General features: G+C 49.1%; 1 protein-coding gene across 1 annotated transcript in view; it reads right to left on the bottom strand.

Annotated features, from left to right (window-relative positions):
- LOC137346097 (butyrophilin subfamily 1 member A1-like) overlaps nucleotides 1-23,399 on the bottom strand; it is a 129,958-nt gene extending 106,559 nt beyond the window's left edge. The window contains exon 1 of the mRNA XM_068009393.1: nucleotides 23,110-23,399. The gene's annotated coding sequence lies outside the window, so the exon portion shown is untranslated. The remainder of the gene's footprint in view (nucleotides 1-23,109) is intronic.
- Between the last annotated feature and the right edge of the window lie 1,865 nt (nucleotides 23,400-25,264).

Below are 25,264 nucleotides of genomic sequence, written 5' to 3' on the forward strand. Positions count from 1 at the left end.
AGGGGCTGGGGTTTCGGGTATTCGGATTAGGGGCTGGGGTTTCGGGTATTAGGATTAGGGGCTGGGTTTGGGGTATTCGGATTAGGGGCTGGATTTGGGGTATTAGGATTAGGGGCTGGATTTGGGGTATTAGGATTAGGGGCTGGATTTGGGGTATTAGGATTAGGGGCTGGGTTTGGGGTATTAGGACTAGGGGCTGGGTTTGAGGTATTAGGATTAGGGGCTGGGGTTAGGGGATTAGAATTAGGGACTGTGTTTAGGGGATTAGGATTAGGGACTGGGTTTAGGGGATTAGGGGCTGGGGTTAGGGGTATTCAGATTAGGGGCTGGGTTTGGGGCATTAGGATTAGGGGCTGGGGTTTGGGGTATTAGGATTAGGGGCTGGGGTTTGGGGTATTAGGATTAGGGGCTGGGGTTAGGGGATTAGGATTAGGGGCTGGGGTTAGGGGATTAGGATTAGGGACTGTGTTTAGGGGATTAGGATTAGGGACTGGGTTTAGGGGATGAGGGGCTGGGGTTAGGGGTATTAGGATTAGGGGCTGGGTTTGGGGTATTAGGATTTGGGGCTGGGTTTGGGGCATTAGGATTAGGGGCTGGGGTTTGGGGTATTAGGATTAGGGGCTGGGTTTGGGGCATTAGGATTAGGGGCTGGGGTTTGGGGTATTAGGATTAGGGGCTGGGTTTAGGGTATTAGGATTAGGGGCTGGGGTTTGGGGTATTAGGATTAGGGCCTGGGGTTTGGGGTATTAGGAATTGGGGCTGGGTTTGGGGCATTAGGATTAGGGGCTGGGGTTTGGGGTATTAGGATTAGGGGCTGGGTTTAGGGTATTAGGATTAGGGGCTGGGGTTTGGGGTATTAGGATTAGGGCCTGGGGTTTGGGGTATTAGGATTAGGGGCTGGGTTTAGGGGATTAGGGGCTGGGTTTGGGGTATTCGGATTAGGGGCACTGGGATTAGGGGCTGGGTTTGGGGTATTAGGGGCTGGGTTTGGGGTATTAGGATTAGGGGCTGGGTTTGGGGTATTAGGATTAGGGGCTGGGTTTGGGGTATTAGGATTAGGGGCTGGGATTTGGGGATTAGGATTAGGGGCTGGGTTCAGAGGATTAGGATTAGGGGCTGGGTTTGGGGTATTAGGATTAGGGGCTGGGTTTAGAGGATTAGGATTAGGTGCTGGGATTTGGGGATTAGGATTAGGGGCTGGGTTTTGGGCATTAGGATTAGGGGCTGGGTTTCGGGCATTAGGATTAGGGGCTGGGTTTCGGGCATTAGGATTAGGGGCTGGGTTTCGGGCATTAGGATTAGGGGCTGGGTTTCGGGCATTAGGATTAGGGGCTGGGTTTAGGGGGTATTAGGATTAGGGGCTGGGTTTGGGGCATTAGGATTAGGGGCTGGGGTTTGGGGTATTAGGATTAGGGGCTGGGTTTCGGGCATTAGGATTAGGGGCTGGGTTTAGGGGGTAATAGGGTTAGGGGCTAGGTTTGGGGCATTAGGATTAGGGGCTGGTGATTGGGGGATTAGAATTAGGGGATGGGGTTTGGGGTATTAGGATTAGGGGATGGGTTTGGAGGATTATGATTAAGGACTGGGTTTCGGGGATTAGGATTAGGGACTGGGTTTCGGGGACTAGGGACTGGGTTTAGGGGATTAGGATTAGGGGCTGGGGTTAGGGGTATTAGGATTAGGGGCTGGGTTTAGGGGATTAGGATTAGGTGCTGGGTTTAGGGGATTAGGGACTGGGTTTAGGGGATTAGGATTAGGGGCTGGGGTTGGGGGGGTATTAGGATTAGGGGCTGGGTTTGGGGGTTCACGATTTGGGGCTGGGTTTAGGGTATTAGGATTAGGGGCTGGGTTTAGTGGGTAGTAGGATTAGGGGCTGGGTTTGGGGGGTATTAGGATTAGGGGCTGGATTTGGGGTATTCGGATTAGGGGCTGGGTTTGGGGTATTCGGATTAGGGGCTGGGTTTGGGGTATTCGGATTAGGGGCTGGGTTTGGGGTATTCGGATTAGGGGCTGGGGTTTCGGGTATTAGGATTAGGGGCTGGGTTTGGGGTATTAGGATTAGGGGCTGGGTTTAGGGTATTAGGATTAGGGGCTGGGGTTTGGGGTATTAGGATTAGGGGCTGGGTTTAGGGGATTAGGGGCTGGGTTTAGGGTATTCAGATTAGGGGCTGGGTTTGGGGCACTGGGATTAGGGGCTGGGTTTGGGGTATTAGGGGCTGGGTTTGGGGTATTAGGATTCGGGGCTGGGTTTGGGGTATTAGGATTAGGGCCTGGGTTTAGAGGATTAGGATTAGGGGCTGGGTTTGGGGTATTAGGATTAGGGGATGGGTTTAGAGGATTAGGATTAGGGGCTGGGTTCAGAGGATTAGGATTAGGGGCTGGGTTTGGGGTATTAGGATTAGGGGCTGAGTTTGGGGTATTAGGATTAGGGTCTGGGTTTCGGGCATTTGGATTAGGGGCTGGGTTTCGGGCATTAGGATTAGGGGCTGGGTTTAGGGGGTATTAGGATTAGGGGCTGGGTTTGGGGCATTAGGATTAGGGGCTGGGGTTTGGGGTATTAGGATTAGGGGCTGGGTTTCGGGGCATTAGGATTAGGGGCTGGGTTTAGGGGGTAATAGGATTAGGGGCTAGGTTTGGGGCATTAGGATTAGGGGCTGGTGTTTGGGGGATTAGGATTAAGGACTGGGTTTCGGGGATTAGGATTAGGGACTGGGTTTAGGGGATTAGGGACTGGGTTTAGGGGATTAGGATTAGGGGCTGGGGTTAGGGGATTAGGGACTGGGTTTAGGGGATTAGGATTAGGGACTGGGTTTAGGGGATTAGGGACTGGGTTTAGGGGATTAGGATTAGGGGCTGGGGTTAGGGGTATTAGGATTAGGGGCTGGGGTTAGGGGTATTAGGATTAGGGGCTGGGGTTAGGGGTATCAGGATTAGGGGCTGGGGTTAGGGGATTAGGGACTGGATTTAGGGGATTAGGGACTGGGTTTAGGGGATTAGGGTCTGGGCTTCGGGCATTAGGATTAGGGGCTGGGTTTCGGGCATTAGGATTAGGGGCTGGGTTTAGGGGGTATTAGGATTAGGGGCTGGGTTTGGGGCATTAGGATTAGGGGCTGGGGTTTGGGGTATTAGGATTAGGGGCTGGGTTTAGGGGGTAATAGGGTTAGGGGCTGGGTTTGGGGCATTAGGATTAGGGGCTGGTGTTTGGGGGATTAGGATTAGGGGATGGGTTTGGAGGATTATGATTAAGGACTGGGCTTCGGGGATTAGGGACTGGGTTTAGGGGATTAGGATTAGGGGCTGGGGTTAGGGGTATTAGGATTAGGGGCTGGGTTTAGGGGATTAGGATTAGGTGCTGGGTTTAGGGGATTAGGGACTGGATTTAGGGGATTAGGATTAGGCGCTGGGGTTGGGGGGTATTAGGATTAGGGGCTGGGTTTTATGGGTATTAGGATTAGGGGCTGGGTTTGGGGGGTATTAGGATTAGGGGCTGGGTTTGGGGTATTCGGATTAGGGGCTGGGTTTGGGGTATTCGGATTAGGGGCTGGGGTTTCGGGTATTAGGATTCGGGGCTGGGTTTGGGGTATTAGGATTAGGGGCTGGGTTTGGGGTATGAGGATTAGGGGCTGGGTTTGGGGTATTAGGATTAGGGGCTGGGTTTGGGGTATGAGGATTAGGGGCTGGGTTTGGGGTATTCGGATTAGGGGCTGGGGTTTCGGGTATTAGGATTAGGGGCTGGGTTTGGGGTATTAGGATTAGGGGCTGGGTTTGGGGTATGAGGATTAGGGGCTGGGTTTGGGGTATGAGGATTTGGGGCTGGGTTTGGGGTATTCGGATTAGGGGCTGGGTTTGGGGTATTAGGATTAGGGGCTGGGTTTGAGGTATTAGGATTAGGGGCTGGGGTTAGCGGATTAGGATTAGGGACAGTGTTTAGGGGATTAGGATTAGGGATTGGGTTTAGGGGATTAGGGGCTGGGGTTAGGGGTATTAGGATCAGTGGCTGGGTTTGGGGCATTAGGATTAGGGGCTGGGGTTTGGGGTATTAGGATAAGGGGCTGGGGTTTGGGTTATTAGGATTAGGGGCTGGGTTTAGGGTATTCAGATTAGGGGCTGGGTTTGGGGCACTGGGATTAGGGGCTGGGTTTGGGGTATAAGGGGCTGGGTTTGGGGTATTAGGGGCTGGGTTTGGGGTATTAGGGGCTGGGTTTGGGGTATTAGGATTAGGGGCTGGGTTTAGAGGATTAGGATTAGGGGCTGGGTTTGGGGTATTAGGATTAGGGGATGGGTTTAGAGGATTAGGATTAGGGGCTGGGTTCAGAGGATTAGGATTAGGGGCTGGGTTTGGGGTATTAGGATTAGGGACTGGGTTCAGAGGATTTGGATTAGGGGCTGGGTTTGGGGTATTAGGATTAGGGGATGGGTTTAGAGGATTAGGATTAGGGGCTGGGTTCAGAGGATTAGGATTAGGGGCTGGGTTTGGGGTATTAGGATTACGGGCTGAGTTTGGGGTATTAAGATTAGGGGCTGAGTTTGGGGTATTAGGATTAGGGTCTGGGTTTCGGGCATTAGGATTAGGGGCTGGGTTTCGGGCATTAGGATTAGGGGCTGGGTTTAGGGGGTATTAGGATTAGGGGCTGGGTTTGGGGCATTAGGATTAGGGGCTGGGGTTTGGGGTATTAGGATTAGGGGCTGGGTTTCGGGCATTAGGATTAGGGGCTGGGTTTAGGGAGTAATAGGATTAGGGGCTAGGTTTGGGGCATTAGGATTAGGGGCTGGTGTTTGGGGGATTAGGATTAAGGACTGGGTTTCGGGGATTAGGATTAGGGACTGGGTTTCGGGGATTAGGGACTGGGTTTAGGGTATTAGGATTAGGGGCTGGGGTTAGGGGATTAGGGACTGGGTTTAGGGGATTAGGATTAGGGACTGGGTTTAGGGGATTAGGGACTGGGTTTAGGGGATTAGGATTAGGGGCTGGAGTTAGGGGTATTAGGATTAGGGACTGGGGTTAGGGGATTAGGGATCGGATTTAGGGGATTAGGATTAGGGGCTGGGGTTGGGGGGGTATTAGGATTAGGGGCTGGGTTTGGGGGTTAAGGATTTGGGGCTGGGTTTAGGGTATTAGGACTAGGGGCTGTGTTTAGGGGGTATTCGGATTAGGGGCTGGGTTTGGGGGGTATTAGGATTAGGGGCTGGGTTTGGGGTATTCGGATTAGGGGCTGGGTTTGGGGTATTCGGATTAGGGGCTGGGGTTTCGGGTATTCGGATTAGGGGCTGGGTTTGGGGTATTAGGATTAGGGGCTGGGTTTGAGGTATTAGGATTAGGGGCTGGGGTTAGGGGTATTAGGATTAGGGGCTGTGTTTAGGGGATTAGGATTAGGGATTGGGTTTAGGGGATTAGGGGCTGGGGTTAGGGGTATTAGGATTAGTGGCTGGGTTTGGGGCATTAGGATTAGGGGCTGGGGTTTGGGGTATTAGGATGAGGGGCTGGGGTTTGGGGTATTAGGATGAGGGGCTGGGGTTAGGGGATTAGGATTAGGGACTGTGTTTAGGGGATTAGGATTAGGGACTGGGTTTAGGGGATTAGGGGCTGGGGTTAGGGGTATTAGGATTTTGGGCTTTGTTTGGGGCATTTGGATTAGGGGCTGGGGTTTGGGGTATTAGGATTAGGGGCTGGGGTTTGGGGTATTAGGATTAGGGGCTGGGTTTAGGGTATTAGGATTAGGGGCTGGGGTTTGGGGCAGTAGGATTAGGGGCTGGGTTTGGGGGATTAGGGGCTGGGTTTGGGGTATTAGGATTAGGGGCTGGGTTTGGAGGATTAGGATTAGGGGCTGGGTTTGGAGGATTAGGATTAGGGGCTGGGTTTGGAGGATTAGGATTAGGGGCTGGGATTTGGGGATTAGGATTAGGGGCTGGGTTTAGGGGATTAGGGACTGGATTTAGGGGATTAGGATTAGGGGCTGGGGTTGGGGGGTATTAGGATTAGGGGCTGGGTTTGGGGGTTCAGGATTTGGGGCTGGGTTTAGGGTATTAGGATGAGGGGCTGGGTTTAGGGGGTATTCGGATTAGGGGCTGGGTTTGGGGGGTATTAGGATTAGGGGCTGGGTTTGGGGTGTTCGGATTAGGGGTTGGGTTTGGGGTATTCGGATTAGGGGCTGGGGTTTCGGGTATTCGGATTAGGGGCTGGGTTTGAGGTATTAGGATTAGGGGCTGGGGTTAGGGTTATTAGGATTAGGGACAGTGTTTAGGGGATTAGGATTAGGGATTGGGTTTAGGGGATTTGGGGCTGGGTTTGGGGTATTAGGATTAGTGGCTGGGTTTGGGGCATTAGGATTAGGGGCTGGGGTTTGGGGTATTAGGATGAGGGGCTGGGGTTTGGGGTATTAGGATTAGGGGCTGGGGTTTGGGGTATTAGGATTAGGGGCTGGGGTTTGGGGTATTAGGATGAGGGGCTGGGGTTAGGGGATTAGGATTAGGGACTGTGTTTAGGGGATTAGGATTAGGGACTGGGTTTAGGGGATTAGGGGCTGGGGTTAGGGGTATTAGGATTTTGGGCTTTGTTTGGGGCATTAGGATTAGGGGCTGGGGTTTGGGGTATTAGGATTAGGGTGTGGGTTTCGGGCATTCGGATTAGTTGCTGGGTTTCGGGCATTAGGATTAGGGGCTGGGGTTTGGGGTATTAGGATTAGGGGCTGGGTTTAGGGTATTAGCATTAGGGGCTGGGGTTTGGGGTATTAGGAATACGGGCTGGATTTGGGGTATTAGGATTAGGGGCTGGGTTTGGGGCACTAGGATTAGGGGCTGGGTTTGGGGGATTAGGGGCTGGGTTTGGGGGATTAGTATTAGGGGCTGGGTTTGGGGTATTAGGATTAGCGGCTGGGTTTGGGGTATTAGGATTAGCGGCTGGGTTTGGGGTATTAGGATTACGGGCTGGGTTTAGACGATTATGATTAGGGGCTGGGATTTGGGGATTAGGATTAGGGGCTGGGTTCAGAGGATTAGGATTAGGGGCTGGGTTTGGGGTATTAGGATTAGCGGCTGGGTTTGGGGTATTAGGATTAGGGTGTGGGTTTCGGGCATTCGGATTAGTTGCTGGGTTTCGGGCATTAGGATTAGGGGCTGGGTTTGGGGTATTAGGATTAGGGGCTGAGTTTGGGGTATTAGGATTAGAGTCTGGGTTTCGGGCATTCGGATTAGGGGCTGGGTTTCGGGCATTCGGATTAGGGGCTGTGTTTAGGGGGTATTAGGATTAGGGGCTGGGTTTAGGGGGTATTAGGATTAGGGGCTGGGTTTGGGGCATTAGGATTAGGGGCTGGAGTTTGGGGTATTACGATTAGACGCTGGGTTTCGGGCATTAGGATTAGGTGCTGGGTTTAGGGGGTATTAGGATTGGGGGCTGGGTTTGGGGCACTGGGATTAGGGGCTGGGTTTGGGGTATTAGGGGCTGGGTTTGGGGTATTAGGATTAGGGGCTGGGTTTGGGGTATTAGGATTAGGGGCTGGGTTTGGAGGATTAGGATTAGGGGCTGGGATTTGGGGATTAGGATTAGGGGCTGGGTTCAGAGGATTAGGATTAGGGCTGGGTTTGGGGTATTAGGATTAGGGTCTGGGTTTCGGGCATTCGGATTAGGGGCTGGGTTTCGGGCATTAGGATTAAGGGCTGGGTTTAGGGGGTATTAGGATTAGGGGCTGGGTTTGGGGCATTAGGATTAGGGGCTGGGGTTTGGGGTATTAGGATTAGGGGCTGGGTTTAGGGGGTAATAGGGTTAGGGGCTGGGTTTGGGGCATTAGGATTAGGGGCTGGTGTTTGGGGGATTAGGATTAGGGGATGGGTTTGGGGGATTAGGATCAGGGGATGGGTTTGGAGGATTATGATTAAGGACTGGGTTTCGGGGATTAGGGACTGGGTTTAGGGGATTAGGATTAGGGGCTGGGGTTAGGGGTATTAGGATTAGGGGCTGGGTTTAGGGGATTAGGATTAGGTGCTGGGTTTAGGGGATTAGGGACTGGATTTAGGGGATTAGGATTAGGCGCTGGGGTTGGGGGGTATTAGGATTAGGGGCTGGGTTTGGGGCATTCAGGATTTGGGGCTGGGTTTAGGGTATAAGGATTAGGGGCTGGGTTTAGGGGGTATTAGGATTAGGGGCTGGGTTTGGGGGGTATTAGGATTAGGGGCTGGGTTTGGGGTATTCGGATTAGGGGCTGGGTTTGGGGTATTCGGATTAGGGGCTGGGGTTTCGGGTATTCGGATTAGGGGCTGGGTTTGGGGTATTAGGATTAGGGGCTGGGTTTGGGGTATGAGGATTAGGGGCTGGGTTTGGGGTATGAGGATTAGGGGCTGGGTTTGGGGTATTAGGATTAGGGGCTGGGTTTGGGGTATTAGGATTAGGGGCTGGGTTTGGGGTATTAGGATTAGGGGCTGGGTTTGAGATATTAGGATTAGGGGCTGGGGTTAGGGGCATTAGGATTAGGGGCTGGGGTTAGCGGATTAGGATGAGGGACTGTGTTTAGGGGATTAGGATTAGGGATTGGGTTTAGGGGATTAGGGGCTGGGTTTCGGGCATTAGGATTAGGGGCTGGGGTTTGGGGTATTAGGATAAGGGGCTGGGGTTTGGGTTATTAGGATTAGGGGCTGGGGTTAGGGGATTAGGATTAGGGGCTGGGGTTAGGGGATTAGGATTAGGGACTGGGTTTAGGGGATTAGGGGCTGGGGTTAGGGGTATTAGGATTTGGGGCTGGGTTTGGGGCATTAGGATTAGGGGCTGGGGTTTGGGGTATTCGGATTAGGGGCTGGGGTTTGGGGTATTCGGATTAGGGGCTGGGGTTTGGGGTATTAGGATTAGGGGCTGGGTTTAGGGGATTAGGGGCTGGGTTTAGGGTATTAGGATTAGGGGCTGGGTTTGGGGCACTAGGATTAGGGGCTGGGTTTGGGGCACTAGGATTAGGGGCTGGGTTTGGGGGTATTAGGATTAGGGGCTGGGTTTGGGGTATTAGGATTAGGGGCTGGGTTTGGGGTATTAGGATTAGGGGCTGGGTTTGGGGTATTATGATTAGGGGCTGGGTTTGGGGTATTAGGATTAGGTGCTGGGTTTTGGGGATTAGGGGCTGGGTTTGGGGTATTACGATTAGACGCTGGGTTTCGGGCATTAGGATTAGGTGCTGGGTTTAGGGGGTATTAGGATTGGGGGCTGGGTTTGGGGCACTGGGATTAGGGGCTGGGTTTGGGGTATTAGGGGCTGGGTTTGGGGTATTAGGATTAGGGGCTGGGTTTGGGGTATTAGGATTAGGGGCTGGGTTTGGAGGATTAGGATTAGGGGCTGGGATTTGGGGATTAGGATTAGGGGCTGGGTTTGGGGTATTAGGATTAGGGGCTGGGTTTAGAGGATTAGGATTAGGGGCTGGGTTTGGGGTATTAGGATTAGGGGCTGGGTTTAGAGGATTAGGATTAGGGGCTGGGTTTGGGGTATTAGGATTACGGGCTGAGTTTGGGGGATTAGGATTAGGGTCTGGGTTTCGGGCATTCGGATTAGGGGCTGGGTTTCGGGCATTAGGATTAGGGGCTGGGTTTCGGGCTTTAGGATTAGGGGCTGGGTTTAGGGGGTATTAGGATTAGGGGCTGGGTTTGGGGCATTAGGATTAGGGGCTGGGGTTTGGGGTATTAGGATTAGGGGCTGGGTTTAGGGGGTAATAGGGTTAGGGGCTGGGTTTGGGGCATTAGGATTAGGGGCTGGGTTTGGGGGATTAGGATTAGGGGATGGGTTTGGAGGATTATGATTAAGGACTGGGTTTCGGGGATTAGGGACTGGGTTTAGGGGATTAGGATTAGGGGCTGGGGTTAGGGGTATTAGGATTAGGGGCTGGGTTTAGGGGATTAGGATTAGGTGCTGGGTTTAGGGGATTAGGGACTGGATTTAGGGGATTAGGATTAGGCGCTGGGGTTGGGGGGTATTAGGATTAGGGGCTGGGTTTGGGGGTTCAGGATTTGGGGCTGGGTTTAGGGTATAAGGATTAGGGGCTGGGTTTAGGGGGTATTAGGATTAGGGGCTGGGTTTGGGGGGTATTAGGATTAGGGGCTGGGTTTGGGGTATTCGGATTAGGGGCTGGGTTTGGGGTATTCGGATTAGGGGCTGGGGTTTCGGGTATTAGGATTAGGGGCTGGGTTTGGGGTATTAGGATTAGGGGCTGGGTTTGGGGTATGAGGATTAGGGGCTGGGTTTGGGGTATGAGGATTAGGGGCTGGGTTTGGGGTATTAGGATTAGGGGCTGGGTTTGGGGTATTAGGATTAGGGGCTGGGTTTGAGGTATTAGGATTCGGGGCTGGGGTTAGCGGATTAGGATGAGGGACTGTGTTTAGGTATTTCGGATTAGGGATTGGGTTTAGGGGATTAGGGGCTGGGTTTCGGGCATTAGGATTAGGGGCTGGGTTTGGGTTATTAGGATTAGGGACTGGGGTTAGGGGATTAGGATTAGGGACTGGGGTTAGGGGATTAGGGGCTGGGGTTAGGGGTATTAGGATTTGGGGCTTTGTTTGGGGCATTAGGATTAGGGGCTGGGGTTTGGGGTATTCGGATTAGGGGCTGGGGTTTGGGGTATTAGGATTAGGGGCTGGGGTTTGGGGTATTAGGATTAGAGGCTGGGTTTAGGGGATTAGGATTAGAGGCTGGGTTTAGGGTATTAGGATTAGGGGCTGGGTTTGGGGCACTAGGATTAGGGGCTGGGTTTGGGGGTATTAGGATTAGGGGCTGGGTTTGGGGTATTAGGATTAGGGGCTGGGTTTGGGGTATTAGGATTAGGTGCTGGGTTTTGGGGATTAGGGGCTGGGTTTGGGGTATTAGGATTAGGTGCTGGGTTTAGGGGATTAGGGGTTGCGTTTGGGGTATTAGGATTAGGGGCTGGGTTTGGGGTATTAGGATTAGCGGCTGGGTTTGGGGTATTAGGATTAGGGGCTGGGTTCAGAGGATTAGGATTAGGGGCTGGGTTTGGGGTATTAGGATTAGGTGCTGGGTTTTGGGGATTAGGGGCTGGGTTTGGGGTATTAGGATTAGGTGCTGGGTTTAGGGGATTAGGGGCTGCGTTTGGGGTATTAGGATTAGGGGCTGGGTTTGGGGTATTAGGATTAGCGGCTGGGTTTGGGGTATTAGGATTAGGGGCTGGGTTCAGAGGATTAGGATTAGGGACTGGGTTTAGGGGATTAGGATTAGGGGCTGGGGTTAGGGGTATTAGGATTAGGGGCTGGGTTTAGACGATTATGATTAGGGGCTGGGATTTGGGGATTAGGATTAGGGGCTGGGTTCAGAGGATTAGGATTAGGGGCTGAGTTTGGGGTATTAGGATTAGGGTCTGGGTTTCGGGCATTCGGATTAGGGGCTGGGTTTCGGGCATTAGGATTAGGGACTGGGTTTAGGGGGTATTAGGATTAGGGGCTGGGTTTGGGGTATTAGGATTAGGGACTGGGTTTAGGGGGTATTAGGATTAGGGGCTGGGTTTGGGGCATTAGGATTAGGGGCTGGGTTTGGGGCATTAGGATTAGGGGCTGGGGTTTCGGGCATTAGGATTAGGGGCTGGGGTTTGGGGGATTAGGATTAGGTGCTGGGTTTAGGGGATTAGGGACTGGGTTTAGGGGATAAGGATTAGGGGCTGGGGTTAGGGGTATTAGGATTAGGGGCTGGGTTTAGGGTATTAGGGACTGGCTTTAGGGGATTAGGATTAGGGCTGGGTTAGGGGTATTAGGATTAGGGGCTGGGTTTAGGGGATTAGGATTAGGTGCTGGGTTTAGGGGATTAGGGACTGGGTTTAGGGGATAAGGATTAGGGGCTGGGGTTAGGGGTATTAGGATTAGGGGCTGGGTTTAGGGGATTAGGATTAGGGGCTGGGGTTAGGGGTATTAGGATTAGGGGCTGGGTTTAGGGGATTAGGATTAGGGGCTGGGGTTAGGGGTATTAGGATTAGGGGCTGGGTTTAGGGGATTAGGATTAGGGGCTGGGGTTAGGGGTATTAGGATTAGGAGCTGGGTTTAGGGGATAGGATTAGGGGCTGGGGTTAGGGGTATTAGGATTAGGGGCTGGGTTTAGGGGATTAGGATTAGGGGCTGGGGTTAGGGGTATTAGGATTAGGGGCTGGGTTTAGGGGATTAGGGACTGGGTTTAGGGGATTAGGATTAGGGGCTGGGTATGGGGCATTAGGATGAGGGGCTGGGTTTCGGGTATTAGGATTAGGGGCTGGGTTTAGGGGTATTAGGGACTGGGTTTAGGGGATTCGGATTAGGGGCTGGGGTTAGGGGTATTAGGATTAGGGACTGGGTTTAGGGGATTAGGATTAGGGGCTGGGTTTTGGGGATTAGGATTAGGGGCTGGGTATGGGGCATTAGGATGAGGGGCTGGGTTTCGGGTATTCGGATTAGGGGCTGGGTTTGGGGTATTAGGATTAGGGGCTGGGTTTGGGGTATTAGGATTAGGGGCTGGGTTTAGGGGTATTAGGGACTGGGTTTAGGGGATTCGGATTAGGGGCTGGGGTTAGGGGTATTAGGATTAGGGGCTGGGTTTAGGGAATTAGGATTAGGGGCTGGGTTTAGGGGATTAGGGACTGGGTTTAGGGGATTCGGATTAGGGGCTGGGGTTAGGGGTATTAGGATTAGGGGCTGGGTTTGGGGTATTAGGATTAGGGGCTGGGTTTTGGGGATTAGGATTAGGGGCTGGGTATGGGGCATTAGGATGAGGGGCTGGGTTTCGGGTATTCGGATTAGGGGCTGGGTTTGGGGTATTAGGATTAGGGGCTGGGTTTGGGGTATTAGGATTAGGGGCTGGGTTTAGGGGTATTAGGGACTGGGTTTAGGGGATTCGGATTAGGGGCTGGGGTTTGGGGTATTAGGATTAGGGGCTGGGTTTAGGGAATTAGGATTAGGGGCTGGGTTTAGGGGATTAGGGACTGGGTTTAGGGGATTCGGATTAGGGGCTGGGGTTAGGGGTATTAGGATTAGGGGCTGGGTTTGGGGTATTAGGATTAGGGGCTGGGTTTGGGGTATTAGGATTAGGGGCTGGGTTTGGGGTATTAGGATTAGGGGCTGGGTTTGGGGTATTAGGATTAGGGGCTGGGGTTTGGGGTATTAGGATTAGGGGCTGGGTTTGGGGTATTAGGATTAGGGGCTGCGTTTAGGGGATTAGGATTAGGGGCTGGGTTTAAGGGATTAGGATTAGGGGCTGGGTTTGGGGTATTAGGATTAGGGGCTGGGTTTAGAGGATTAGGATTAGGGGCTGGGGTTTGGGGTATTAGGATTAGGGGCTGCGTTTAGGGGATTAGGATTAGGGTCTGGGTTTAAGGGATTAGTATTTGGGGCTGGGTTTGGGGGATTAGGATTAGAAGATGGGTTTAGAGGATTAGGATTAGGGGCTGGTTTTAGGGGATTAGGATTTGGGGCTGGGTTTAGGGGATTATGATTAGGGGCTGGGTTTAGGGGATTATGATTAGGGGCTGGGTTTAGGGTATTAGGATTAGGGGCTGGGTTTAGGGGTATTAGGATTAGGGCTGGGTTTAGGAGGTATTAGAATTAGGGGCTGGGTTTAGGGGTATTAGGATTAGGGCTGGGTTTGGGGTTGGAAACCACTGATCAAAATGCCATTGTTGACAGATGTGACATTTTTCTTTGCAAGTCACAAAACAGCTTCATGAATTGTTCATTCCAGGAACCTATTTCTGGTCCAATTTCCTCCCTCCTTTCACATCAACATTTATCACAGGAAAAGACATCAGGTGTATTAGACTTTGGAACAAGATCAGACGTGTTCAGACATTGAGCTGGTTATATCCAATCATCAGCCTTGTTGGAATTCAGGACACAGGGACTTAATTAACCCTTTTTCCTCCTTTCCCAAATTCTGAAATGATTCAAAGTGATAACCCTTATTGGTGACAGTGGTTATATATAATTCAGTATAAAGGGGAGGTGGTGGTGTAATGGTGTTGACACTGGATCAGTAACCCAGAGACCCAGGTTATTCCTCTTGGGAAATGGGTTCAAATCCCAGCATGACAAAAGGTGGAATTTGAATTCAGATAATAAACAAAAATCTGGAATTTAAACAAAGCTAGTCGAATATGAAACCATTGTTGATTGTTGTAAAAACCCATCTGGTTCACTAATGTCCTGTAGGGAAGGAAATCTGCTGTCCTTACCTGGTCTGGCCTACATGTGACTCCAGACTCACAACAATGTGGTTGACACTTAACTGCCCTCTGAAATAAAGGTCTTCTACCCGACCCAAACCCGATGAGACCTGACGACGTGTCGGGTTCAGGTTGGGTCACACTTCCGGGTCCAGCATTCAGGCTCGGACCGGATCGGATTGGACACGCTCTATCACCATCTCCGGTAAGTGACTCTAATGTTAATTTACTTTTTGGACTTTAAAGGTGGTTTTGTTACAGTTATTTTAAGCTTGTGCAGATCAGGAACAAAGTGAAAAATGGAAGGTAAGTTAACTGATGGTCGGGTCGGGTGCAGGAAAAAATGGAAGGACTCGGGCCGGATTGGGATCCCGGTCAGATGGGTTTCTGTCGGGCGCGGGTCAGGTTTCATTTGCAGACCTGAGCAGGTCTTTACTCTGAAATGCCCTAGCAAGCCACTCAGTTGTATCTAACTGCTAAAAAGTCAATAAGGAATGAAGTCACTGCTGCCAAAGGTGGAGGTCAGAAAAGTGGGAATGTGAAAGAGGGGAATTGGAGGCTGCTTTTAGCACAGGAGAAGCTTTTCAATTAAAGATTTAAAAGGGCAACGGTGGACCTGAAAGGAACAGGACAGAAAACCCATAAATAAAGAGTGGGGCTCGAGGCCCTTCACCTGCCTGACGTCCGGGGACAGCGGCGGACCTGAAAGGAACAGGACAGAAAACCGATAAATAAAGAGTGGGGCTCGAGGCCCTTCACCTACCTGACGTCCGGGGAGGGGGCAGGCTCTCTGACTGTTTCTGAGCACGCTCTGTTTGGATTTAGTGAAAAAAAGAATAGTGACATTACTGAAATTCTGTGCACTGATTGGTCGATGGGCGACAGCTGTTATTGCCTGGGGATAACTGTGATTGATTGGAGTTAAAAAAAGGTTCCTTTTAAATTAAAGTCCTAGGATAGTTACCTGTAAATGTTTAGTATTTACTGGCTATACCAGTGCTGTTTGCATGGAGTGAGGCTGGAAATTAAATGTGAGTATTTTCATTGGCTGGGGGTAATGGAAGGTGATCTTTGGTCTTTTTCTTTCTCAGCCTCAAAGGTACAGGGGATAAAAGTTGATTGTAAATAGCTGATAAGTTATTACACGAGCAAGTTTCTTTTTTCTCATTGTAAAAGTAAGTAATGGCAGGCCAGCTTGGCCAAGTGGAATGTACTTCCTGTGCAATGTGGGAAGTTGTGGAAGTGCCATGTGACCTTGGTGAACATGTCTGCAGAAAGTGTCTCTGGTTGCAGAAGCTTGAGCTTCGGGTTTCGGAGCTCGAACGGCGGCTGGAGTCACTGTGGCACATCCGCGAGGTGGAGGACTATGTGGATGGCACGTTTCAGGAGGTAGTCAACCCGGTCCCTGGGAGAGCACAGTCGGGGGGTGACTGGGTGGCTGCCGGACAGACAAAGAAGTCAGAGCAGGTAGTGCAGGAGTCCCCAGAGGACATCCCACTTTCTAACCAGTATTCAGTTCTGAGTATCAATGGGAGAGAGGGTTCCTCTGGAGAATGCACCGAGAGTCATGACCTGAATGTCATGGTTGACTCAGCTGTGCTGGGATGGAGAAAAAGGGACAAGAGGGCAATAATGGTCGGGGGTTCTATGGTTCGAGGAACAGAAAGGTGTTTCTGTGGTCACAGACGTGATTCCAGGATGGTAAGTTGCCTCCCTGGTGCAAGGGTCTTGGATATCACTGAGCGGCTACAAAGTATTCTGGAGGGTGAGGGTGTACAACCGGAGGTCGTGGTCCACGTTGGTACCAATGACATAGGTAGAAAGAGGGATGAGATCCTGCAAAAAGAATTTAGGGAGCTAGGCAGTAGATTAAAAAGTAGGACCTCAATGGTTGTAATCTCTGGGTTTCTTCCGGTGCCACGGGCTAGTGAGTATATGAATAGGAGGTTAGAGCAGATGAATGCATGGTTGGGGAGATGGTGCAGGAGGGAGGGCTTTAGATTCTTGGATCACTGGGCCTATTTCTGGCAAAGGGATCTGTATAAAATGGACAGGTTGCACCTGAACCAGAATGGGACCAGCATCCTTGCTGGGAGGTTTACTAGTGCTGTTGAGAGGGGTTTAAACTAATTTGGCAGGGGAATGGGATACAGAGTGGATGCACAGTAGGGGGTGTTGTACAATCAAATATTAATGTGAAGCTAAGTCAGTCCGGAGGGCAGAGTAAATATAGATCTGTTAAGGCTCAGGCAGATAATGCAAGGCTGGATTGTATCTATTTTAATGCAAGGAGTCTTACTAGTAAGGCAGATGAATTGAGGGTGTTGATTAACACATGGGAATATGATATTATTGCTATTACTGAGACATGGTTGAGGGAAGGGCAGGACTGGCAGCTCAATATTCAAGGGTATAGAGTCTTCAGACATGATAGGGGAGGGGGTAAAAGAGGAGATGGCATTGCACTGTTGATCAAAGAGACAATTACTGCAGTAAGTAGGGATGATATCTTAGAAGGTTCCTCTAATGAGGCCATATGGGTAGAACTTAAAAACAAAAAGGGGGCTATTACTTGGCTGGGAGTGTACTGCAGGCCTCCTAACAGACAGGTAGTGGTAGAGGAGCAGATATATAGGCAAATCTCAGAGAGGTGCAGCAATAATAGGGCAATAATAGTAGGGGATTTCAACTTCCCCTATATTAGAGGGGATAGTATTGGTGCAAAAAGCTTAAAGGGGGTGGAATTCTTCAAGTGCATTCAGGAGAGCTTTTTGAGCCAGCACGTAGAGAGTCCAACAAGAGGAGGGGCGGTACTGGACTTAATCCTAGGGAATGAAGCTGGACAAGTGGTAGAAGTGGCAGTGGGGGATCATTTCGGGGATAGTGACCATAACTCTAAGATTTAAGATTGTTATGGAAAAGGACAAAGAGAGACCGGAAATCAGAGTACTGAATTGGGGGAAGGCAGATTTCAATATGATAAAACAGGATCTGGTCAAAGTGAACTGGGAGCAGCTTCTGACAGGAAAGTCTACTTCAGACCAGTGGGAGTCATTTAGAATGAAAATTGTGAGGGTTCAGGTACCTGTAAAGGTGAAGGGTAGGATCAACAGGTCAAGGGATATAGAGGATTGGATATGGATAAAAGAGGAGGCGTATGGCAGATTCAGAGTGCTGAAAACAACGGAGGCCCCAGAGGAGTATAGAAAGTATAGGGGGGTACTTTAAAAAGTAATTAGGAGAGAGAGAAGAGGGAGCATGAAAAATCACTGGCAGACAAGATAAAGGAAAATCCCAAGGCATTTTATAAGTATGTCAGGGGCAAGAGGATAACCAGGGAAAAAGTGGGGCCCATTAGGGATCTAAGAGGCAATCTGTGTGTGGAGCTGGAGGACATCGGGGAGGTTTTGAACAATTACTTTTCATCTGTGTTCACTATGGAGAGGAACGATGTAGATGTAGAGATCAGGGAAGGGGATTGTGATATACTTGAACATATTAGCATTGAAAAGGAGGAAGTATTAGCTGTATTAGCAGGCTTAAAGGTGGATAAATCCCCAGGCCCAGGTGAGATGTATCCCAGGCTGTTATGTGAGGCAAGGGAGGAGATAGCTGGGACTCTGACACAAATTTTCAGATGCTCTCTGGCCACAGGAGAGGTACCAGAGGATTGGAGGACAGCAAATGTGGTACCATTATTCAAGAAGGGTAGCAGGGATAAACCAGGTAATTACAGGCCAGTGAGTCTAACATCAGTGGTAGGGAAACTATTGGAAAAATGTCTGAGAGACAAAATTAATCTCCACTTGGAGAGGCAGGGATTAATCAAGGATAGTCAGCATGGCTTTGTTAGGGGGAGATTGTGTCTAACAAATTTGATTTAATTTTTCGAGGAGGTGACTGGAGGTGTAGATGAGGGTAAAGCAATTGATGTAGTCTACATGGACTTCAGTAAGGCTTTTGATAAGGTCCCACATGGGAGATTGGTTAAGAAAGTAAAATCCCATGGGATCCAGGGCAATTTGGCAAATTGGATTCAAAATTGGCTTAGTGGCAGGAGGCAGAGGGTAATGGTATTAGAATTAGAATTAGAATTAGAATTAGAATTAGAATTAGAATATTACAGCGCAGTACAGGCCCTTCGGCCCTCGATGTTGCGCCGAGCTGTGAAACCATCTGACCTACACTATTCCCTTTTCATCCATGTGTCTATCCAATGTCCACTTAAATGCCCTTAATGTTGGCGAATCTACTACTGCTGCAGGCAGGGCATTCCACGCCCTTACTACTCTCTGAGTAAAGAAACTACCTCTCACATCTGTCCTATATCTATCACCCCTCAACTTGAAGCTATGTCCCCTCGTGTTTGCCATCACCATCCGAGGAAAAAGACGCTCACTATCCACCCTATCTAACCCTCTGATTATCTTATATGTCTCTATTAAGTCACCTCTCCTCCTCCTTCTCTCCAACGAAAACAACCTCAAGTCCCTCAGCCTTTCCTCGTAAGACCTTCCCTCCATACCAGGCAACATCCTAGTAAATCTCCTCTGCACCCTTTCCATAGCTTCCACATCCTTCCTATAATGCGGTGACCAGAACTGCACGCAATACTCCAGGTGCGGTCTCACCAGAGTCTTGTACAGCTGCAGCATGACCTCATGGCTCCGAAACTCGACCCCCCTACTAATAAAAGCTAACACACCATATGCCTTCTTGACAGCCCTATTAACCTGGTTAGCAACCTTCAGGGATTTATGCACCTGGACACCAAGATCTCTCTGCTCATCTACACTAACAACAATCTTCCCATTAGCCCAGTACTCTGCATTCCTGTTACTCCTTCCAAAGTGAATCACCCCACACTTTTCCGCATTAAACTCCATTTGCCATCTCTCAGCCCAGCTCTGCAGCCTATCTATGTCTCTCTGTACCCTACAACATCCTTCGGCACTATCCACAACTCCACCGACCTTAGTGTCATCTGCAAATTTACTAACCCACCCTTCTACACCCTCTTCCAGGTCATTTATAAAAATGACAAACAGCAATGGCCCCAAAACAGATCCTTGCGGTACACCACTAGTAACTAAACTCCAGGATGAACATTTGCCATCAACCACCACCCTCTGTCTTCTTTCAGCTAGCCAATTTCTGATCCAAAGCTCTAAATCACCTTCAACCCCATACTTCCGTATTTTCTGCAATAGCCTACCGTGGGGAACCTTATCAAACGCCTTACTGAAATCCATATACACCACATCCACTGCTTTACCCTCATCCACCTGTTTGGTCACCTTCTCGAAAAACTCAATAAGGTTTGTGAGGCACGACCTACCCGTCACAAAACCGTGCTGACTATCTCTAATGTACTTATTCTTTTCAAGATGATTATAAATCCTGTCTCTTATAACCTTTTCCAACATTTTACCCACAACCGAAGTGAGGCTCACAGGTCTATAATTACCAGGGCTGTCTCTACTCCCCTTCTTGAACAAGGGGACAACATTTGCAATCCTCCAGTCTTCCGGCACTATTCCTGTCGACAATGACGACATAAAGATCAAGGACAAAGGCTCTGCAATCTCCTCCCTAGCTTCCCAGAGAATCCTAGGATAAATCCCATCTGGCCCAGGGGACTTATCTATTTTCACACTTTCCAAAATTGCTAACACCTCCTCCTTGTGAACCTCAATCCCATCTAGCCTTGTAGCCTGAATCTCAGTATTCTCAACAACATTTTCTTTCTCTACTGTAAATACTGACGCAAAATATTCATTTAACACTTCCCCTATCTCCTCTGATTCCACACACAACTTCCCACTACTATCCTTGATTGGCCCTAATCTAACTCTAGTCATTCTTTTATTCCTGATATACCTATAGAAAGCCTTAGGGTTTTCCCTGATCCGATCCACCAATGACTTCTCGTGTCCTCTCCTTGCTCTTCTTAGCTCTCCCTTTAGATCCTTCCTGGCTAGCTTGTAGCTCTCAAGCGCCCTAACTGAGCCTTCACGTCTCATCCTAACATAAGCCTTCTTCTTCCTCTTGACAAGCGCTTCAACTTCTTTAGTAAACCACGGCTCCCTCGCACGACAACTTCCTCCCTGCCTCACAGGTACATACTTATCAAGGACACGCAGTCGCTGCTCTTTGAATAAGCTCCACATTTCGATTGTTCCCATCCCCTGCAGTTTCCTTCCCCATCCTACACATCCTAAATCTTGCCTAATCGCATCATAATTTCCTTTCCCCCAGTTATAATTCTTGCCCTGCGGTATATACCTGTCCCTGCCCATCGCTAAGGTAAACCTAACCGAATTGTGATCACTGTCACCAAAGTGCTCACCTACATCTAAATCTAACACCTGGCCGGGTTCATTTCCCAGTACCAAATCCAATGTGGCATCGCCCCTGGTTGGCCTGTCTACATACTGTGTCAGAAAACCCTCCTGCACACACTGGACAAAAACTGACCCATCTAAAGTACTCGAACTATAGTATTTCCAGTCGATATTTGGAAAGTTAAAGTCCCCCATAACAACTACCCTGTTACTCTCACCCCTGTCGAGAATCATCTTCGCTATCCTTTCCTCTACATCTCTGGAACTATTCGGAGGTCTATAAAAGACTCCCAACAGGGTAACCTCACCTCTCCTGTTTCTAACCTCAGCCCATACTACCTCAGTAGACGAGTCCTCAAACGTCCTTTCTGTCGCTGTAATACTCTCCTTGATTAACAATGCCACACCCCCCCCTCTTTTACCATCTTCTCTGTTCTTACTGAAACATCTAAATCCCGGAATCTGCAACATCCATTCCTGCCCCTGCTCTACCCATGTCTCCGAAATGGCCACTACATCGAGATCCCAGGTACCAACCCATGCTGCAAGCTCACCCACCTTATTCCGGATGCTCCTGGCGTTGAAATAGACACACTTTAAACCAGGTTCTTGCTTGCCAGTGCCCTCTTGCTTCATTGTAACCATATCCCTGACCTCACTACTCTCAACATCCTGTACACTGGCACTACAATTTGGGTTCCCATTCCCCTGCTGAATTAGTTTAAACCCCCCCGAAGAGCACTAGCAAACCTCCCCCCCAGGATATTGGTACCCCTCTGGTTCAGGTGAAGACCATCCTGTTTGTAGAGGTCCCACCTACCCCAGAAAGAGCCCCAATTATCCAGGAAACCAAATCCCTCCCTCCTGCACCATCCCTGCAGCCACGTGTTCAACTCCTCTCTCTCCCTATTCCTCGCTTCGCTATCACGTGGCACGGGCAACAACCCAGAGATAACAATTCTGTTTGTTCTTGCTCTAAGCTTCCACCCTAGCTCCCTAAATTTCTGTCTTAAATCCCCATCTCTCTTCCTACCTATGTCGTTGGTGCCTATGTGGACCACGACTTGGGGCTGCTCCCCCTCCCCATTAAGGATCCCAAAAACACGATCCGAGACATCACGAACCCTGGCACCTGGGAGGCAACATACCAACCGTGAGTCTCTCTCGTTCCCACAGAACCTCCTATCTGTTCCCCTAACTATGGAGTCCCCAATGACTAATATTCTGCTCCTCTTCCCCCTTCCCTTCTGAGCAACAGGGACAGACTCTGTGCCAGATATCTGTACCCCATTGCTTACCCCTGGTAAGTCGTCCCCCGCAACAGTATCCAAAACGGTATACCTGTTGTTGAGGGTTGTTTTTGCGTTTGGAAGCCTGTGACCAGTGGTGTACTGCAGTGATCGGTGCTGGGACCCTTACTGTTCGTAGTGTACATGATTTAGACATGAATATAGATTTTATGATCAGTAAGTTCGCAGGCGACACGAAAATTGGTTGTGTCGTAAATAGTGAGGAGGAAAGCCTTAGACTACAGGATGATATAGATGGGCTGGTAAAATGGGCGGAGCAGTGGCAGATGGAATTTAATCCTTTATTAGACTAGGCATAGAATATAAGAGCAGGGAGGTTATGATGGAGCTGTATAAAACGTTAGTTTGGCCACAGCTGGAGTACTGTGTACAGTTCTGGGCACCACACTATAGGAAGGATGTGATTGCACTGGAGAGGGTGCAGAGGAGATTCACCAGGATGTTGCCTGGACTGAATCATTTCAGTTATGAAGAGAGACTGGATAGGCTGGGGTTGTTTTCCTTGGAGCAGAGAAGGCTGAGGGGGGGGGGGGGGGGGGGGGGCCTGATTGAGGTGTACAAAATTGTGAGGGGCATTAACAGGTTAGCTAGGAAGAAACTTTTCCCTTAGCAGATAGGTCAATAACTAGGGGGCATAGATTGAAGGGAAGGGGCAGGAGGTTTAGAGGGGATTTGAGGAAGAATTTTTTCACCCAGAGGGTGGGTGGAATCTGGAACTCATTGCCTGAAGAGGTAGTAGAGGCAGGAACACTCAAGACATTTAACACGTATTTAGATGAGCTCTTGAAACCAAGGGTGTGGGCCAAGTGCAGGGAAATGGGATTAGTTAGGGCGGGTACTTGATAGTCGGCGCAGGCACGTTGGGCCGAAGGGCCTGTTTCTGTGCTGTAAAACTCGATGACTATTTATTTAAGAAAGAAGAGGCCGCAATTATCTCTCAGGTTAATGATTTGATTTTAAATATAAACACCAGCGGGTGAGGTTTTATTTAATGGCCGTCACAAGACTATGTTCCTCTTTTTTACTTCTGTCTCTCTTCCTGGTCTCTGTGTTTGACTCTGACAGTTTCATGTCTAAAATGTTCTCTCCCTCCCGTTCCCTTATCCTGATAGGACCCAGTTCCAGACACTGTTCCTGTGATTAGAGACATTTAGAAAGTTTTCACTGTTTCACTGGACAATCTCCAGCAGCTCCCCGTTCAACTCCTTGTATTTGATCAAAACCTTTCACCATTAATAAAAACAGCCCAATCTCACTGGGAATAAAACCTACCCCCGAAAATAAAGAATATTTCACACTCACCTCTTACTTTCAGACAATCTGATCGAAGATTTTCCTCCTTTTTTCCATAGATCAGTAAAGAGTCTGTTCACAGCAGCTACTCCCTGAAAACTTTCACTTTCGGTTTTCTCTGTTAACACATTGAGTGACGGTCACCCAACTCCAACAAGTGGAATCGCACGGAAGTTGCTCTTTAAACGAAAATCCCCAGAGAATGAATCGTGTCACATCAAAAGCAGTCACTAAGTTAACTAGAAGGAGATTGACTTTCCACTAGTTTTATTCGTGTAATTGGGGTGAAACCAGCTGAACCAGTCCAAACCATCCAGTAAACTCAGTTTACACTGGGTGTAACTTTAACCCTGGTGTAAAAGTCATTTCACTCGAAGTCACCTCCCAGCCCCAGATAGAAATAATGAGCTGGTGAGTTTCTGCTGATTGCTGCCTCTTCAAGGAGGGTTTTCTCATTGAACATCTCTGAATCACACAGACACCAGGAGGCATGTTTTAAACATTCTCCATATCAAAAAAAAACATTTAATTTACAAAGAAACTGGTCAGTGGACACCATTGAAAGGAGGAAATGGTTCAGTCTAGATTTTCAAATTATTGTCAGTGCTTTAAAATTTAGAGACAGGAGTGACTCACTAACAGGTCAAACTCAGTTCTCAGCACCAACATCCATTTGTATTTCACCCCCCACCCCCCCCCCCCCCCCCCCGGATTCCTTCAGTTCCAGGGAGAGAGACTCTTCCTGGTTTGAAACACAGAATCCAAGTGACCCAAACTGGCATTAAACTGGCAATCTCAGTCTAGACACCACTTGTCCCAGTCGGTGACACTCCTGTCTTTGAAATGACTCTGGGATGGTGCAAATCTCAAACAGTTTATCAGTCGGAGAGAGGTGGAGTCTGGAATGGGGAGAGGTGGAGTCTGGAATGGGGAGAGGTGGAGTCTGCAATGGGGATTGGACCCAGGATCCATCCCTAAATTCAGTCACAGGGAGGTGAAAGTTGCTATATTAATGCAGGTTCTTTCTTACATCTGTCTGCACACCTGTATTAGCTAGCTCGCAAGTAAAACAGTCTGCAATGACAATGTGAATTCCTATTGTTAACAGAATCGAGCCAGTTACACCATGTGCTAATGTTGTGTTAACATTAACCAGCCAGTTCAACCATCACAATAAAAACCAGGACTGTGAGAAGTAACTTTATGTCATTCAACCAGTAAAATAGAAAATAATTTTCCACACTGGAAAAGGTGATTATCTAGTTGTACTAGTTAGCTAGCTAGTTAATAAAAATAAATTCAACTCACTTTAATGTTTTGAATGGACCTCACCACTGCAGTTATATCGAAGTCCTTTGTGCTCATTGTTTCAGCTGCAATAGGTAAACAAGCATCAACCGCACAGTTCTCAACCCGATTCCTTGTGGATGTTTTGTTGCTAATACAGTTGTGCTGCTCTCCATTGATGTTTATATGTTTAGTTACTTTATTTATAGGGAGAAATGTGTTTTAAATCGGACTGTGTTTTGATGGTATTAGATTGACCATACACTTTATATACAGATTCATTGCCCCATGTCTGTGGCTGAGTGAATAATTTTGTAAAATATTCATGGTGTAACATGTCGGTGCCTGTCCCTGTGCTGTTCTCCTTCCCCCTCCCCTCGATCACACACTGAGGCAGTTAAAACAAGCACTGGTGTTACCTGGTGAGATCCAGTCACTCAGATCAGTCTCCAGTGTCCATTGTCATTGCATTTAAACTGGGACCCACAGAAAACCTTCCAGTTCTGGAGTGTTTCCCCCACCACTTACAGGGGACACGTCTCTGGGCAGTTCGGTTTGGTTTTGCTGCATTCTCTGAATTCACACTTCACTCACCCTTCACTACACGGATGTACTACTTATTTTTGACGTGAGTCATTTGATGATGCAATTGTCAAACACGGTCTGGTTGGAGAGTCACTCGGTGTGATGTACATTGTTCACCAGAAAAGTAGTAATGACTCCCCTGGAGTCCAGACTTTTCAGGCCGAACGTGTCCTTGAGGTAAACCTGGATGGAAAGAGAAAGAATAATTTTTATTTCATTTAGAGAGTGTCACTTTCACACAACATTCCTCATGGCTCCGAATAAAAACAGTCAAACCTGGGCTGGGCTGTGA

The sequence above is a fragment of the Heterodontus francisci genome, chromosome 29 (genome assembly GCF_036365525.1).
Source record: "Heterodontus francisci isolate sHetFra1 chromosome 29, sHetFra1.hap1, whole genome shotgun sequence".
Lineage (NCBI taxonomy): Eukaryota > Metazoa > Chordata > Chondrichthyes > Heterodontiformes > Heterodontidae > Heterodontus > Heterodontus francisci.